We start from the raw sequence: 14064 nt of genomic DNA, 5'->3' as shown, positions 1-14064 counted from the left end.
TTTCATTTATGGAGCCATTGGTTGGAATAGATGCATTGGCAGTTTCTAACAAAGAGACTGACGCTGAGTTATTACATATTGGAAGGCTGTCAAAATATATAGGTAGATAGGAATACTTGCAAATAGCTTTACTTAAGTTATCTTTTTTTTTGCTACATAGTCTTCTTGCAATATAGTCATCCCATTCCATGATTGGGTTAGATTAAAAGAAGTAAGAATAAGTGGGTCTAGAATTTTAACTCTAAACAGATGGTAGCATTTGGATTTCTGGTAAATTCAGTCACAAGGTAGACTAAAGGATCTCTAAAGTCATGCAAGGATTATGGCTTAGCATGGCAAATCCAGAATTCAGTTAAATTTTCTGGAGAAGCTATTGACTATGAGATTTTAATTATGACATCATGACATGCACAGATTGAAAGGAAGAGCAAGAAATAGGAAAGAAAAAGGAATGATGACTTCATGATAGGGAAAAGATTCTTGATCTGTGTTCTTGGGAAAACTGTCTATATTCAAAATGCCATCTGCTTCTGGGAAAAGATCTCCTTGGTCAGCTTTACCTTGAGATTCCCAACTTGTGTACAGTTCCAAGGGTCTGGCGGGGCCCTCTTGAGTTGGGAGATGTGGATCCAAGGACTCAGGGCTCTGAAGCTTTGCTGTAGTGTGAATGATGAGAAAAAATTGGTATGGTCCCTTGCAAAGTGGTTCAAGGGTGGTCTGTCTTTGGTACTATTCCCAAAAGACCCAATCTCCAGGTTCTAAATCATGAAAAATCTGATCATCAATAAGTGGGTCATGAAAAGCTTCTTTTATCTGGTGGAAATATTCTTTGGCATAATGTATCAAGGCCTAGCAATATGGAGTCATATCAGAGGTTACAACTATGGGAGATACATAAGATTTTATTTTTAAGGACCTAGTCTTTCAGTTATTATTTCATAAAGCGTCAACTTGTGCTTGCCAGCAAGGGTAAGTCTAATTGCCATTAAAGCCAGTGGTAAAACTTTTGGCTAGGGTAATCCAGTGGATTCCATTAGTTTAGCCAATTTTAGTTTTAGGATATTACTTGTCCATTCAATATTCCTAGAAGACTAGGGATTATAAGGACAATGGTAGTGTGATTTTGTTCATAAAACCTTATTTAATTGTTGAATAACTTGTTCAGTGAAATGAATTCCCCTCTCACTGGAAATCTCTCCATGTACACCACATAAAAGAAACACATTCTCTGGCAATTACTTTGCTGCTGTTGTGGCATTGGCCTTTCTGCATGGAAAGATCTCAATCCATCCTGAGAACAGGCATACAGTTGTAAGAACGTATTGATAGCCCATTGAGGTTAGCAAATGAAGTCCATTTGTAGGTGTTTATATGGTCGAGAACGTGGTAGAAATTTACCACCTGAAACCTTAATGGTTTTCCCAGGATTGTAAGTCTGATAAATCAGAGATTGGTTATAAATCATTTTTGCAACTTTTTTTTTTTTTTTTTTTTTTTAAAAGATGACCGGTAAGGGGATCTTAACCCTTAACTTGGTTTTGTCAGCACCACGCTCAGCCAGTGAGCGAACCGGCCATCCGTATATGGGATCCGAACCCAGGGCCTTGGTGTTATCAGCACCACGCTCTCCGGAGTGAGCCACGGGCCGGCCCCCATTTTTGCAACTTTAGAACAATCACCTCATCAATACTTGGTATAATTTGGACCATTTTGTTTACACTATGGTGAATTGTCAAGTGCCATAGAGCTGTTAATAGTGATAATTTTAAGGATTCGGGGAGGACCAAGAGGCCAGGTGGTCTCTCAATGTGTCCATGTTTAGTGTTAAATTTGCATTCTTTTAAGGGCCAATTTTGTTTTTCTTCTTCTTTTTTTTTTTTTTAAAGATGACCAGTAAGGGGATCTTAACCCTTGACTTGGTGTTGTCAGCACCACGCTCAGCCAGTGAGCTAACCAGCCATCCCTATATAGGATCCGAACCTGCGGCCTTGGTGTTATCAGCACCACACTCTACCGAGTGAGCCACGGGCTGGCCCCAATTTTGTTTTTCTAATTCAGGGGCATAGTATTGTTTATTGAGCAAATTACCATAGGTGATTTGATCTGAATTAATCTTATGGAGTTCATTCAGATTGTGTACTTTAACACTCTATGATAGCTGACTTAGCATAAAAGTCCAATAGGGCATTTCTTTGACATCCAGGTTCAGTTTTACGAGTGTGAGCTTCAATTTTAATAATAGCAACTTGTGAGGGCAACAAAATAGCAGAAAGAAGCTCAGTTTGGGTCCATTTTTGATGGGGATCCCACTAGAAGTTAGAAACCCTCTTTGTTTCCATAATATGCCTAAATCATGGATTCCCCCAAAAGCATATTTATCTGTTTAAACAGAGACTAATTTGCTCTTAGATATTTTACAGGCCCAAGTGAGAGCATGTAGTTCTGTTGGTTGGATGGACTTAAGTTAGGGAAGAGTTCCCTTTTCTATTAGTTCGTATTGGGTTGTCATAGTACACCCTGCTTGGCATTTTCCTTCTGCATTTTTAGCAGAAGATCCATCAACAATACTATTAGCTGAGGATTGTTTAACAGAGCATTTCGTAAATCAGTGTGAGGGGTCAGTAGCTGTGATACCATGTTTATACAGTTATGGTCCTCACCATCACCAGGCAAGGGTAGTAGAGTAGCAGGCCTGTTTATTGTTAACCTCCCAAGGTAAAGACCCAGGGACAGAATTTTTTGTAAGTTCATACAAGGGAGATGCCAGCAAAGAAAAATTTGGGACCTAAGACCTGCAATATCCTGGCAAGTCCAAGGCATTGTCTTAATTGTCTTTTAAGACAATTGTCATGGGTCTAGGGAAACTTTGAATAGTTTTTATTCTTTTAGGTGAGAGGGAAATTCCTTCTGCAGTCAGATCAAGTCCCAAACAATGGACCTTTTTTCTGGAAAATTGGAGTTTTTTCATGGAAGCATTATGGCTTTTGTAAGCCAATCATTGTACGAGGTAAATTGAATGTTTCTGAATCTTCCTTAGTAGGAGAACATAACAGTATATCATCTAAATATATTTTTTTAATCATCTAAATATTGAATAAGAGCAAAATTCCTAGTGAATTGTGAATTTACCAAATCTTGATACTATGTCTGAGAAAAATAAGATGAGTTTCAGTAAATGCCTGTGGCATTTTAGTTCAAGTATATTGTTGAGTTTTTTTAAGTAAAGCAAATAAGTATTGACTTTCTTTATCAACTGGAACACTAAAGAAAGCTGAGCAGAGGTCCATCTCTGTAAGAAAATAATCTAAGTGATTCATTTTCAGAAATAATTCAAGCCCCGCCCAAAAGTTATCTGACTGGTCCAGCCCATTCCTGGGCAGGAGGTCACTGAATAGATAAAGTTGTTGTTGAGATGGTAATGAGTTACCAGTCCTTAATTGTTTCCTTCAAATGGATAAAGTTGTCCTTGAGATGGTAATGAGTTAATGCCATTTATTGTCCTCTTCATTTCCTAATGTTTCTCTTTTCACAGGGTTTTCAGTGGGCCTTTTGCACAGGCTTGTCCTGAGCCCTCAGACAAAGAAATTTCCTACAAGGGGGTAGTAAATTGGGGTACTCTTAGACATCATCGGGGAAATTGTGCATCCTGTAGTACTCTCAGCCAATGAGGGGGTGGGGGCAGGGACTTGCGCACTAGGAAATAAATTGTTTGTTATAGCCCTTTCCTGTGTGCCTGCTCGTCAGACACCTGAACCTTGCAAGACCATAATTAAAGTCTTGCTTTGCTGTACCTCATGTCTCCATGTCCATCTGTGAGGGACGTAAAAAATTGTAGTAGAATTGTAAAAAAATATACCTTTAATGTTCGCAGTTTTGTAACAAATGCTTGCTAAACACATTTTAAGTAAAGCAGCTCCTGAGAGGCTGTATAAAGGTCAGGCGGGCCCGAGCACACTAAACATTCCAAGTAAGGGAATGACCCCACCCAGTTCCAGGAACTAACTAGTTCTTTATCAAAAGGCCACTCAGCCAGACCCCAGGGAAGATAAACGATTGAGAAATGTGCTGTTCCTTATCGGGGTGCCAGCCAGCCTGCTAAAGCCTACCTGTAAATCTAAAGGCACCACAAATCTATCAGGGTACCAGCCTGCTAAAGTCTACCCATAAATCTAAAGGTGCCACAGATAACCAACAACTCATCCTGTCACAAAGATCTGTTCAGAAAAACTGTATAAAAAGTGCTTGTATTGTAAATTCGGGGTCACTTTTGTCTTGAATGCTGAGTGACCCCAGCATGCTGGAAATAAACTCCTCTTGCTTGATTGCATCGGACTCTGTCTCGTGGTCTTTGTGAGGTGAGCCATCCCAACGTGTGGGGTTTGTGCATGGTGCATGGATCTTACACATCCTTTGGCCTTGGACAGGTGAGGGTGTTTCTCAAAATCTCTGAACTATTTTGAATTTGTGGGTATGTTTAACAAAGTATTAGGATTCAGAACTACTTGGAAAACTTGGTATAGTATTGGAAACCTTGGAATAATTTCCCCTTATTCGTGGTTTTGCTTTCCATGACTTCAGTCACCTGTGGTCAACCATGGTCTGAAAATAGGTGAGTACAGTACAGATATTTTGAGAGAGAGTAAGAGAGACCCCACATTCACGTAATTTTTATTACATCATATTGTTCTATTTTGTTATTATTGTTGTTAGTCTCTTACTATGCCCAATCTATAAATTAAACTTTATCTTAAGTATGTATGTGGAGGGAAAAACGTGGTATAAATAGGGTTCGGTATTATCTGCAGTTTCAGACATCCACTTGGAGGTCTTGGAACATATCCCCCACAGATATGGGGTAGCTACTGTATTAAAATCTTATTTGTCGCACTTAGGTCTTGAACAAATCTCTAACCTCATTCATTGTGGTTTTTTAACTGGTAGGATTGGAGTGTTACAAGGGCTAGTGCAAGAAATTAGAAGTTCTTGTTTAATTAAGTCCTCTGTAACAGTGAAAGGATAAAATCTCAGACCAGAGTAATAAGTTCAGGAGATCTATTTTATAACATGGTGACTGTAGTTGATACCAATGTATTTTTTACTTGCAAATTGCTAAGAGCAGATTTTAAATGTTCTCCCTACACAAAAAAGTATGAGGTAGTAGATAAGTTAATTAACTTGATGTGGCAATTCCACAGTGTATACATATCAAAACATTATATTGTACACCATAAATATATACAATTTTTAGTCAATTAAAATTTTTCTTAAATTTGCAGAAAAAAGATTACTTTGCATGCCCAGTCATTTTTACCACACCACACTACTATGCAAGGTGAGGACTTGCATACGGGCTTTATAGGCTGCTGGAAATATACATGGCCTCCATCTCTGTCATTTTGGCCACTGCATGTGCTTATTGTGCCAGTTCTGGGGTGGCCTATAGCTTAGGTAGGTCAGAGTCTGAGATGTCAATCTTTGAGGACATCTGCTAAAATGTCTTCATTCCATCTTTTAGGATTAAAGGTTTTTCTAACCTGAGCCCTGCCTGATCTTAGCACAGACTTGCTTTGATTTTTTTTTTTTTTTTTGAAGTTCAGCCATTGGACTATTAATCCTAAACTTTCTGTGCTGCCATTGCAGGGCTGAAAGAGCTTTGTATGCATCCAACAAGCCTTTTGGCTTTCATCCTTAGCTCCTCCTTATCCTTCAGTAGAACATCAGTGGCACTTAGCAATTGCCTTCCCATCCCATTATCCTTGTATGTACCTTTTCCTTCAAAGTCTCAAATGCTTGACACATTGCACCTGCTAATGCATTCACTCCCCTTGGTACACACTCCCAATTCACCCCAGTGAAAGCTTTAACAATTGAAAGACCATCTGTGCTAGCAGTGTCTGGGCTCTACCTGCCACCAGTGATGGGCCCTCATGGCCAGCCCAGTGGTATGTGATCCATTTCCCAAACCTCACCTGATTGCCTGTTTTCTAGGACTACTTCCAGCATCATCTGTTGCAGGTTAGAGTCTCTGGAAGTATGAAGTGCAAGACATTTATTAGGGATCAACACTTGTGAAAGAAAGTGAGAGGAAGCAGGATGGTGCTGAGGAAGAACTATGATGTTGGTTCAACAAAGACTTTGGCAACCTAGTAGGAGAATCTGGAGCAAGTATTATTTGTCAGAATTTCCCCAGTTAGGCCAGAATGGCTGTACCTTTATAGCCCCACTTCTTTCCATCATTGGCTTCAGGCTGTCCTTGGAAAGGTATGTCCTGGGAAGCTGCTCATGCGGCTGAGTCTGACCTTGAAGGAACTGAGAGCTGAAGGCTGCTTGCTGACCATGCTCCCAGCAGTTGGACAGCAGGCCCTTCCTTGAAGGAGGATTGGGGTAACATCTCTGTATACCATATCTCTGGGGTTGCATCTCACACCCAGCTCTGCCTCCCATAGCAACACTGACAAAAGTACATTCCAATTGCAAACCAATTGTAGAATACCATAAAACTAGATTAGGGTCTAACAGCATACATCTCATCCTGAGATGGAAAAAAAAGGAATCATTTATTCATATACCTTTCGGGGGGGGGGGAATAACACTCCTTGCTATTTATTACAACATGAATACTCACAAAAAAATAGTCTTTTATATATTCCTCTTTTAAATCGCCTAGAAATTTTTTTGAATGATTTTTTTCCTTTCCAGTATCATTGGAAAAGCAGAGTCATCTAGTAATCCAGTGACTAATAGTACAAAATTGAGCACATCTCACATGATTGTCATGGGTTCCTATTGAAGAGCTGAATCACATATACAAAATCAAACCCCCTAGAAGAATAATGGAAACATGGAAAATGAGGGGAAGTCTCAATGTTAGAGACCCAGCAGGAAGGGAGTTTGGAGGTTGGCCATGATCTGAATTCCTAAGGTGCTGAGATAATACAATGACTTCAGTTCACCAACAAGTGTTTACTTAATGTCTTCAATGTGCCCTCTACTGCTCCATAAATCCTGAGCAGACACTGAGGACCACAGGGACTAAATGACTCTCCCAAGGTCATGTTGCTCGTCTCGGGCAAAACTGGGACTAAAGCCCAGACCTCCTGACTCATAGTACTGTATGGTGCATTTCCTCTCTTCACATTGCTTTCTTTTCAGCACTGAATGATACAATTGGTAGACATACGGATATAAAACAAACAGTAACATCCTTGCTCCTTTTTATGACGCTACTCCAATTTCTAGACCACCACAGCAGATGCAGTTGGTGCATGCTGGCTCTGGGTGTGCTTTCCTCCCACCTGCTACACCTCTTCTCTGCCAGAGCCCACTTTCCCTGTGCTCATAAGAGAACCCCATGTGCCTGGGGATGATCTCTTTTCGAGCCCCCGAGAGCAGCCCTTAGACTGACAGGTATCAGGATATAAAGATTCCCATTCCCTTTGAGGGGACAACTCTGAGATGAGACTTACCCTTTCCCCAAGTCACCTCCTTCCCTCATTTGTCCCCTTCACTTTCCTAGCCCACATCCTAACTCCCCTAATAATTTTTCCTGGGAATACTTTCTAATAAATCATTTTCATATGAATTCTCCTTGTCTTAGGATTCTGCTTCCGGGCAATCCAAATAAAAACCACCAACTCTGAAATAATTATTTAATAATTATAATTAATTATAATAATAGTTACAGCCAGCCTCTTTTGAGTGCCAACTGTATAAATCTGGGCATCAGAGAACTTTGGTTCAAATCCTGGATCCACTAACTGACTCGTTGTTTGACCTAGGACAAACAATGTTATTGAACCTCTTGTGTCTAAGTTTTCCTGTCAATGTCATTGAGCCTCTGGTGTCTAAGTTTCCCTGTAAAACATGGAAAGTAATCCCTCTCTCTTGAGAATAGCGAGTGCTTGTTTTTAGGTGGTGTGTTTTGCGGGCTTGGCAGTCAGTTGGAGAAGAGGCCACTTGGTGCTTTGGCGTGCAGTGAGACTGCAGCTAAATAACTTGCCCAAGTGTCTATCACTGAGACCTGTGACCACAGAGTGAAAAAAATTATTTCCAAACTTTGCTGATCACTGGAGCAAGGGAAATAATATTTTTCTGTCTCCCTCCGTGGGACTAGACCATTAAAGGGTTTTGTAAGCATTTCTTGACAGACTGGTGACCACAGCCAGGTAAGCTCCCAGAGGGGATGGAGCTTTCTAGGAGACACAGGGGGAAGAAGACGACAGTGAAGAAGAGGGAGTGGAACAGCTACAAGCTGGAGCATCAAGCCTGGTGTGTGGAGGGGGAAAGAGGGCCTGGTCCACTGATGTCCTGGGGAGCAGGTGAAGATTCCAGAAAGGGAGAAGGGATGGCCTGGGGACATAAATGGAATAGGTGAAACTGGATGGGGCTCAGCATGGGTGAACACCCACGGAATAGAAGTTTCCCCAAATCACTAACTGGCAGGCAAAGTGGTGAGTAACAGAGACTTATGGCCAAAAAACCCATGGCACGCTCTGTTGACCTAGGGAGACGCTGACCAGGCCAGCTGCAGTGACTTGAAGTCCCACAATTAACGAAGCCATTTGATCTCTAAGGCAAGATTTCTTAACCTGGGGCCCAAGGACCTTGAAATCAAGGAGTCTGTGAACCTGGGGAAAAAGTTATACATTTTTACTATTATTGAACTGAAATTTTACTTATGAATGTAGTCAACAAACCTTAGCACTACTGAAGACTTTGCCACCAATGCAGTTGCTGTGGATATTTCAAAATATTTATGCTCATATTTTGAGATTAAGGAAACTCTGAGACCTGCCTCTAGATCTCGTTTTTTAATGTATTAACGAAGAAAAACATATTTCACACTGTAAAACATATTTTGATAGCAATATTTCAATATAATTGGCTTCCCTTTCAAAAATTTCATGCATTTAAAACCAACATTCTGGAGAGGGATCATGGAAGAAGAAAATGATCGAGCTTTCAAAGGTCACAGATAAAAGCTCATGTGAGTCTAACAGTCTATCAGATGAGCTTAACCAGTGTGGGACCTGAAAGAAAAGGGTATGTCGTGCTAGGGCTAATGTCGGGATCCTGCCCACGTTGCCCATTGCAGAGCTAGGTGACCACGCTAGTTGTCAGGCTCTTTTACCTGCCCAAAATCCTGCTGACTGGGCCAACTGCAAAGCTAGGGCTGGGTCTGGAGCTCACAGACCCCTCAAGCCCGTTCACAGACTGGGTCACAAACCCTTCACATGCCAGGCTGGGTCCCCAGACCCCTCACACGCCAGACTGGATCCCCAGACCCCTCACACGCCAGGCTGGGTCCCCAGACCCCTCACACACAGGTCTATGAGCTAGGTAACCGGCAAACAGGCCCCTGGAAGCCGCAGGTTGGAAAGGCACAGTCGGTTGCTTGTGCGGTGGCAGCCTCCGAGGCAGTAAAACGCCAGCCAAGTCACGGTGCTGCGCAGGCGCACTAACTCCGCCCACACAACCTAGTCACAGCAACTGCTCGGCGGGATTCTGAACATCTGAGGGGCCCTGACCATTTTCCTATATTTTCCCAACAGGGTAAAACAGAAAAGGTGAATTTTGATGAGGGTAAGAGAAGGTAAAGATCTGGTGCAGAGTTCAGAGATGGATGTTGGCACCACATCAGGGACATCTTCCATACCCTGGAAGGACATGCTTCAAAAAGAGAAAGGCAGAGGATCTGTTACCAAAACACAACAGACAACAACCTTCTTCCTGCAGAGTGATTGTGGATGAGGGCTGAGTCAGACAAAACCTGGATATTTGTTAAAACTACAGATCCCCAGGCCGTTGGGTGAGCGTGGGAATCTGTATTTTTAACAAGCACCCCAGGTAATTTGAGGATAAAGCATAAGTAGCAGGGGTCTTGCCTAAATAAGAATATTGGGATAGAAGAAAATGCTGTAGCTTCCCAGGTAACAACTCAGCTGTCTTTGACATTCTAATTTGTACCATAATTCCTGAGAAATGGAAATTGCAATCCCTGCTGAGTTACAATCCAGCCCCCTACTGGGTCAGGTGGACCTTCCATCCCCAGGAATTTTAATTCCTGTGTCATTCATGGACATCTGGTGCCATATTTCTCAAAGCCTCAGGTTGTGTTTTCTTTTGACTACATGAATCTTTTTAAGTAGGTCTGAGTTCTAACTTCCGTCCCCATTTTAGAAAGAGTAAGATATTTACTTATTAACTAATACTTATTCTGTAAATCACAACATTTTAACCTTAGTGTAATTGAATGCAGTGTGTTTTTTAGAAGTTCTGAGGAGTAAATCCACAGTATGCTCTAAAGGGAGATTTAAATTGCTAATTTCCCAGCACTGGAATGTGAGGAAGGATCGTCACAGATTTAGCCTGAGAGCCACATATTTAACATTCCTATGTAATAATTGGCTCTTAAATTGCATTGTGGTTTGAGAAACAGCAAGAACAAATTCAGCATTAGGGGGAAAACTTTGTTGTTTATTTTAAAAAGAATGAGAATTTAGGAAGAGCCTTTGCCAACCAGGAAAAAGAGCTTTCTCTTTAGTCCCCCTCATGATTTTGTAGCATTGATCACATTGAAAAGAACTTCTTTCCTAATGCCGTCTGGGTTCTGCATTTTGGTGCCCAGAACAAGGCAGTGAAGGAATGCTTAAGAGATGTATGTAATAGAAATGTAAAGAACAAGCATATCATCAGACAATAGATGTAATTTGGAACAAAGACAGTTTTATTTGCCTAAGGCTTAGAAAGTGCCAGGGGATTCTGGGAGGAACTGGTTGGTGCCTCCTTCCCCAAACCACAAGAAAGAGAAGCTCATTTCCTTTCAGGTGAACAAGATGTGGTATTTTGGCTGCTAGCAAAACATCATTGTGACATTTCAATGTCTTAATTAGTGATAATTCAGCCAATCTTTATTGGGCACCTTCCATGTATCCCAGGGTCTAGGCTCTGGCCATTATGTACTGCAGCTCATTGACTCCTCACAATAACTCTATTAGGTAGGTTTTATCATCCACATATTACAGAATGGGCTTTTACAATGGCTAGTACAGAGCAAGCACCCAATAAATGGTAGCTATCATTATTACTTTTATGAGTAACTTAATACTAAGTGATAGGAAAATTTCAGATTTTGACATGGTGTAAAGCTACACGACGATGCCAGTTGTCGGGTAGAGGCAATAACTACACTAAAGCCAAAATGTTTCATTATTTTAGTTATTTTCCATTTGTATTGTCAGGGCTGGGGTTTAGACCCTTCGAACCCATTGTACAGACTGGGTCACAAGCCCCTCACATGCCAGGCTGGGTCATAGACCCCACACACGCAGGTCCACACTAGGTAATTGGGAAAGATCCCGGGAGCCACTGGCAAATTACATGAGCTCAGTCCCCAGCAGCTTACAGCAGCCTCCAGCAACAGCGGCAAAACAGCCTCTTGGAGGGTCCCAGTAGCACTGACAGCAAAAGCGTTCAGCAGCAGCAGCAGCCTCCCTGTGGCCCCCTGGGAGCATCCCGGGGGCGGGGGGTGCCGTTGATCAGAGCCGCTGCCTTTTACACTTAAGTCCATAACCCAGGACGCCTGGGTGCACATGCACAATTACATTAGACAACCAAGGAACACCTGGGTGCATGTGCATATTTACATCAAATGCTCAGCAAGATTCTGAACATCTGAGGGGCCCTGACCATTTTCCTATATTTTCCCAAAACATGGGCTTTGGAAAGCAGGTTCAGTTTTAGTAGATGTAGGTAGGAAGGAGGGAAAGAGCCATCTAAACCCACGGCTGGCAGAAGGAAGCTCTAAGAAATGTGCGGTGATTAAGACTAAACTAGCTCATCTGAACTGAAAAGTTTGTATACAAGCATATTTGGAGTTATGTCCTACAAGACAACTTTGGGTCTCATTTTGGAGGCTTGCTAGGCCAGGGAGTTTGAACATGATTTTAAAGGCAGTGGGAACTCATGTTAAGGATTCTGAGTGGGGAGCTATTGTAGATTATGCAGTAAGGACTGGAGTGGGGAACAAGGAGAGGAATGCATTTTAGAGATACTGCAATATTGCAGGGTTAGAGTGATAAAGTCAGAGCCAGGAGCAGGATAGAGACAGTAAGAACAGAAAGGAAGGGGTATGTGCGAGAGAAATCACAAAAGAAGACTTGTTAGGACTTGGAGCCCATGAAAATTATGAAGATAGAGAAATCAGAGAGGATCTCAAGGTCCTAATATTGAAAGGATTGCAGTACAGTTTCCAGAAGAGGCTGGTTTTTAGATATAAATTGGTAGGTATGACTTTGAACACCACATTGCTTTTTGATTAGAGTGGATCATCTCAGTGAAACTGTCCACCGAGCAATTGCAAATGTGGGATGGGTAAAGTTTCAACTCTAGCTCAACAGAAGAATCGAGAATTCGTGCTTCTTTTCAATGCATGAATTTACTCACTGTTCTTGAGTAGAGGAAGGAAGCCACGGAAGCAGAAAGAGGAGAGGTTTGATATGTAGGAAGAGAAGCTACATAATAAGTAATGTCACATAAGCCAAGAGAGAAGACAGAGTCAAGCCAGGAGATGGGGACAGGTCACAAAGGAAGAGGACAGCTGTGGCCACAAGACATCTATAGGGGCCACTCACCTTCTCCTGACCTTCCTGCTTCTGAATGGCATTTAAGAAGGTTCTGCTATGATGTATTTTTACACCGCCACATTAATTCTGATGTCAAATATGTGTGTTCCCCCCCTCCCCCACAAACCAATTCTCTGACTCTCCAGACACCAAGTGGGTGTCGTACAGTTTAATCTAACACTAAATACCTGGAGTTAGTGCAGACCCCACAGGTTAAGGGCTCAGTCTAACAGCTGCCCCCACTTTAGATTCCAGTCGAAAGTCTGGGCTATTTGTATTTCTAACTAACCAGTTATGAAGTCAGGAGGGTTCCCACAACTCCCTTTTTGGGTTCAATAATTTGCTAGAACTGCTCACAAAACTCAGGCACTTTACTTATTACTGGTTTATCATAAAGGATATTATAAAGGATACAAATAAAAGCCAGATAAAGAAGTAGATAAGATGAGGTCAGGAAGGACCCTGAGTGTGAAAGCTTCTCTTCCTGTGGAGTGTCATCCTCTCAGCACATGGATACATTGACCATACCGGAAACCCTCCGAACCCCCAAACACTTCATTTAGGGTTTTCATGGAGGTTCCATTACATAGTGCAATTGATTACATTGCTGGCCACTGGTGATCAACTCAGTCTCCATGCCGTCTTTCCTCCCCATACGGTCTGAAAGTTTCAACCTTCTAACCTTCTGCCTTAGTCCTCCTGAAGTTATCTAGGGGCCACCAGTCATCTCATTAGCATAAACTTGGGTATGATTTAAATGGTCTTATTATGAAATAATAAAAGATGCTCCTCTCAACCCTATCAGTCAGGAAATTACAAGGGTTTTAGGAGCTCTGTGCCAGGAACTGGGGATGAAGACTAAATATGTATTCCTGATTATATCACAGGAGGTGAAAGGGGCTTAGGAGAAAGTGAGTAGCTCTGGGGAGTAAAGAGTGTAGATCTTGCATGGATATTTTTATTCACAACCCCACAAATAAATCCTTTTGTTATTTTTGGTTTTTTGGCAGCTGGCTGTAGGGAAAGTATAGGAAAATGGCCACGGTCCCTCAGATGCTCAGATTCTTGCCGAGCATTTGATGTAAATATGCACGTGCACCCGGGTGTTCCTTGGTTATTGTTTAATATAATCACGCATGTGCACCCAGGTATCCTGGGTTATGACTTAAATATAAAGGAGGAGTGGTTCGGATACACACTGCCCCCAGGATGCCCCCAGGGGGGCCATGGGGAGGCTGCTACTGCTGCTGGAGGCTGTTGTTGCCAGTGCGCCTGGGATGCCTTGAGAGGCCACTACAGCTGCTACTGCTACTGCTGAGGACCGAGCTCATGTTGTCTGCCAATGGCTCCTGGGATCTTTCCCAATTATCTAGCATGGACCTGCCGTGTGAGGGGTCTGGTGACCCAGCTTGGCATGTGAGGAGTCTGGTGACCCAGTCTG

This window comes from Cynocephalus volans, chromosome 15 (genome assembly GCF_027409185.1).
Source record: "Cynocephalus volans isolate mCynVol1 chromosome 15, mCynVol1.pri, whole genome shotgun sequence".
Taxonomy (NCBI): Eukaryota; Metazoa; Chordata; class Mammalia; order Dermoptera; family Cynocephalidae; genus Cynocephalus; species Cynocephalus volans.
The sequence above is the reverse complement of the archived record's forward strand: the minus strand, read 5'-3'. Positions refer to the sequence as shown.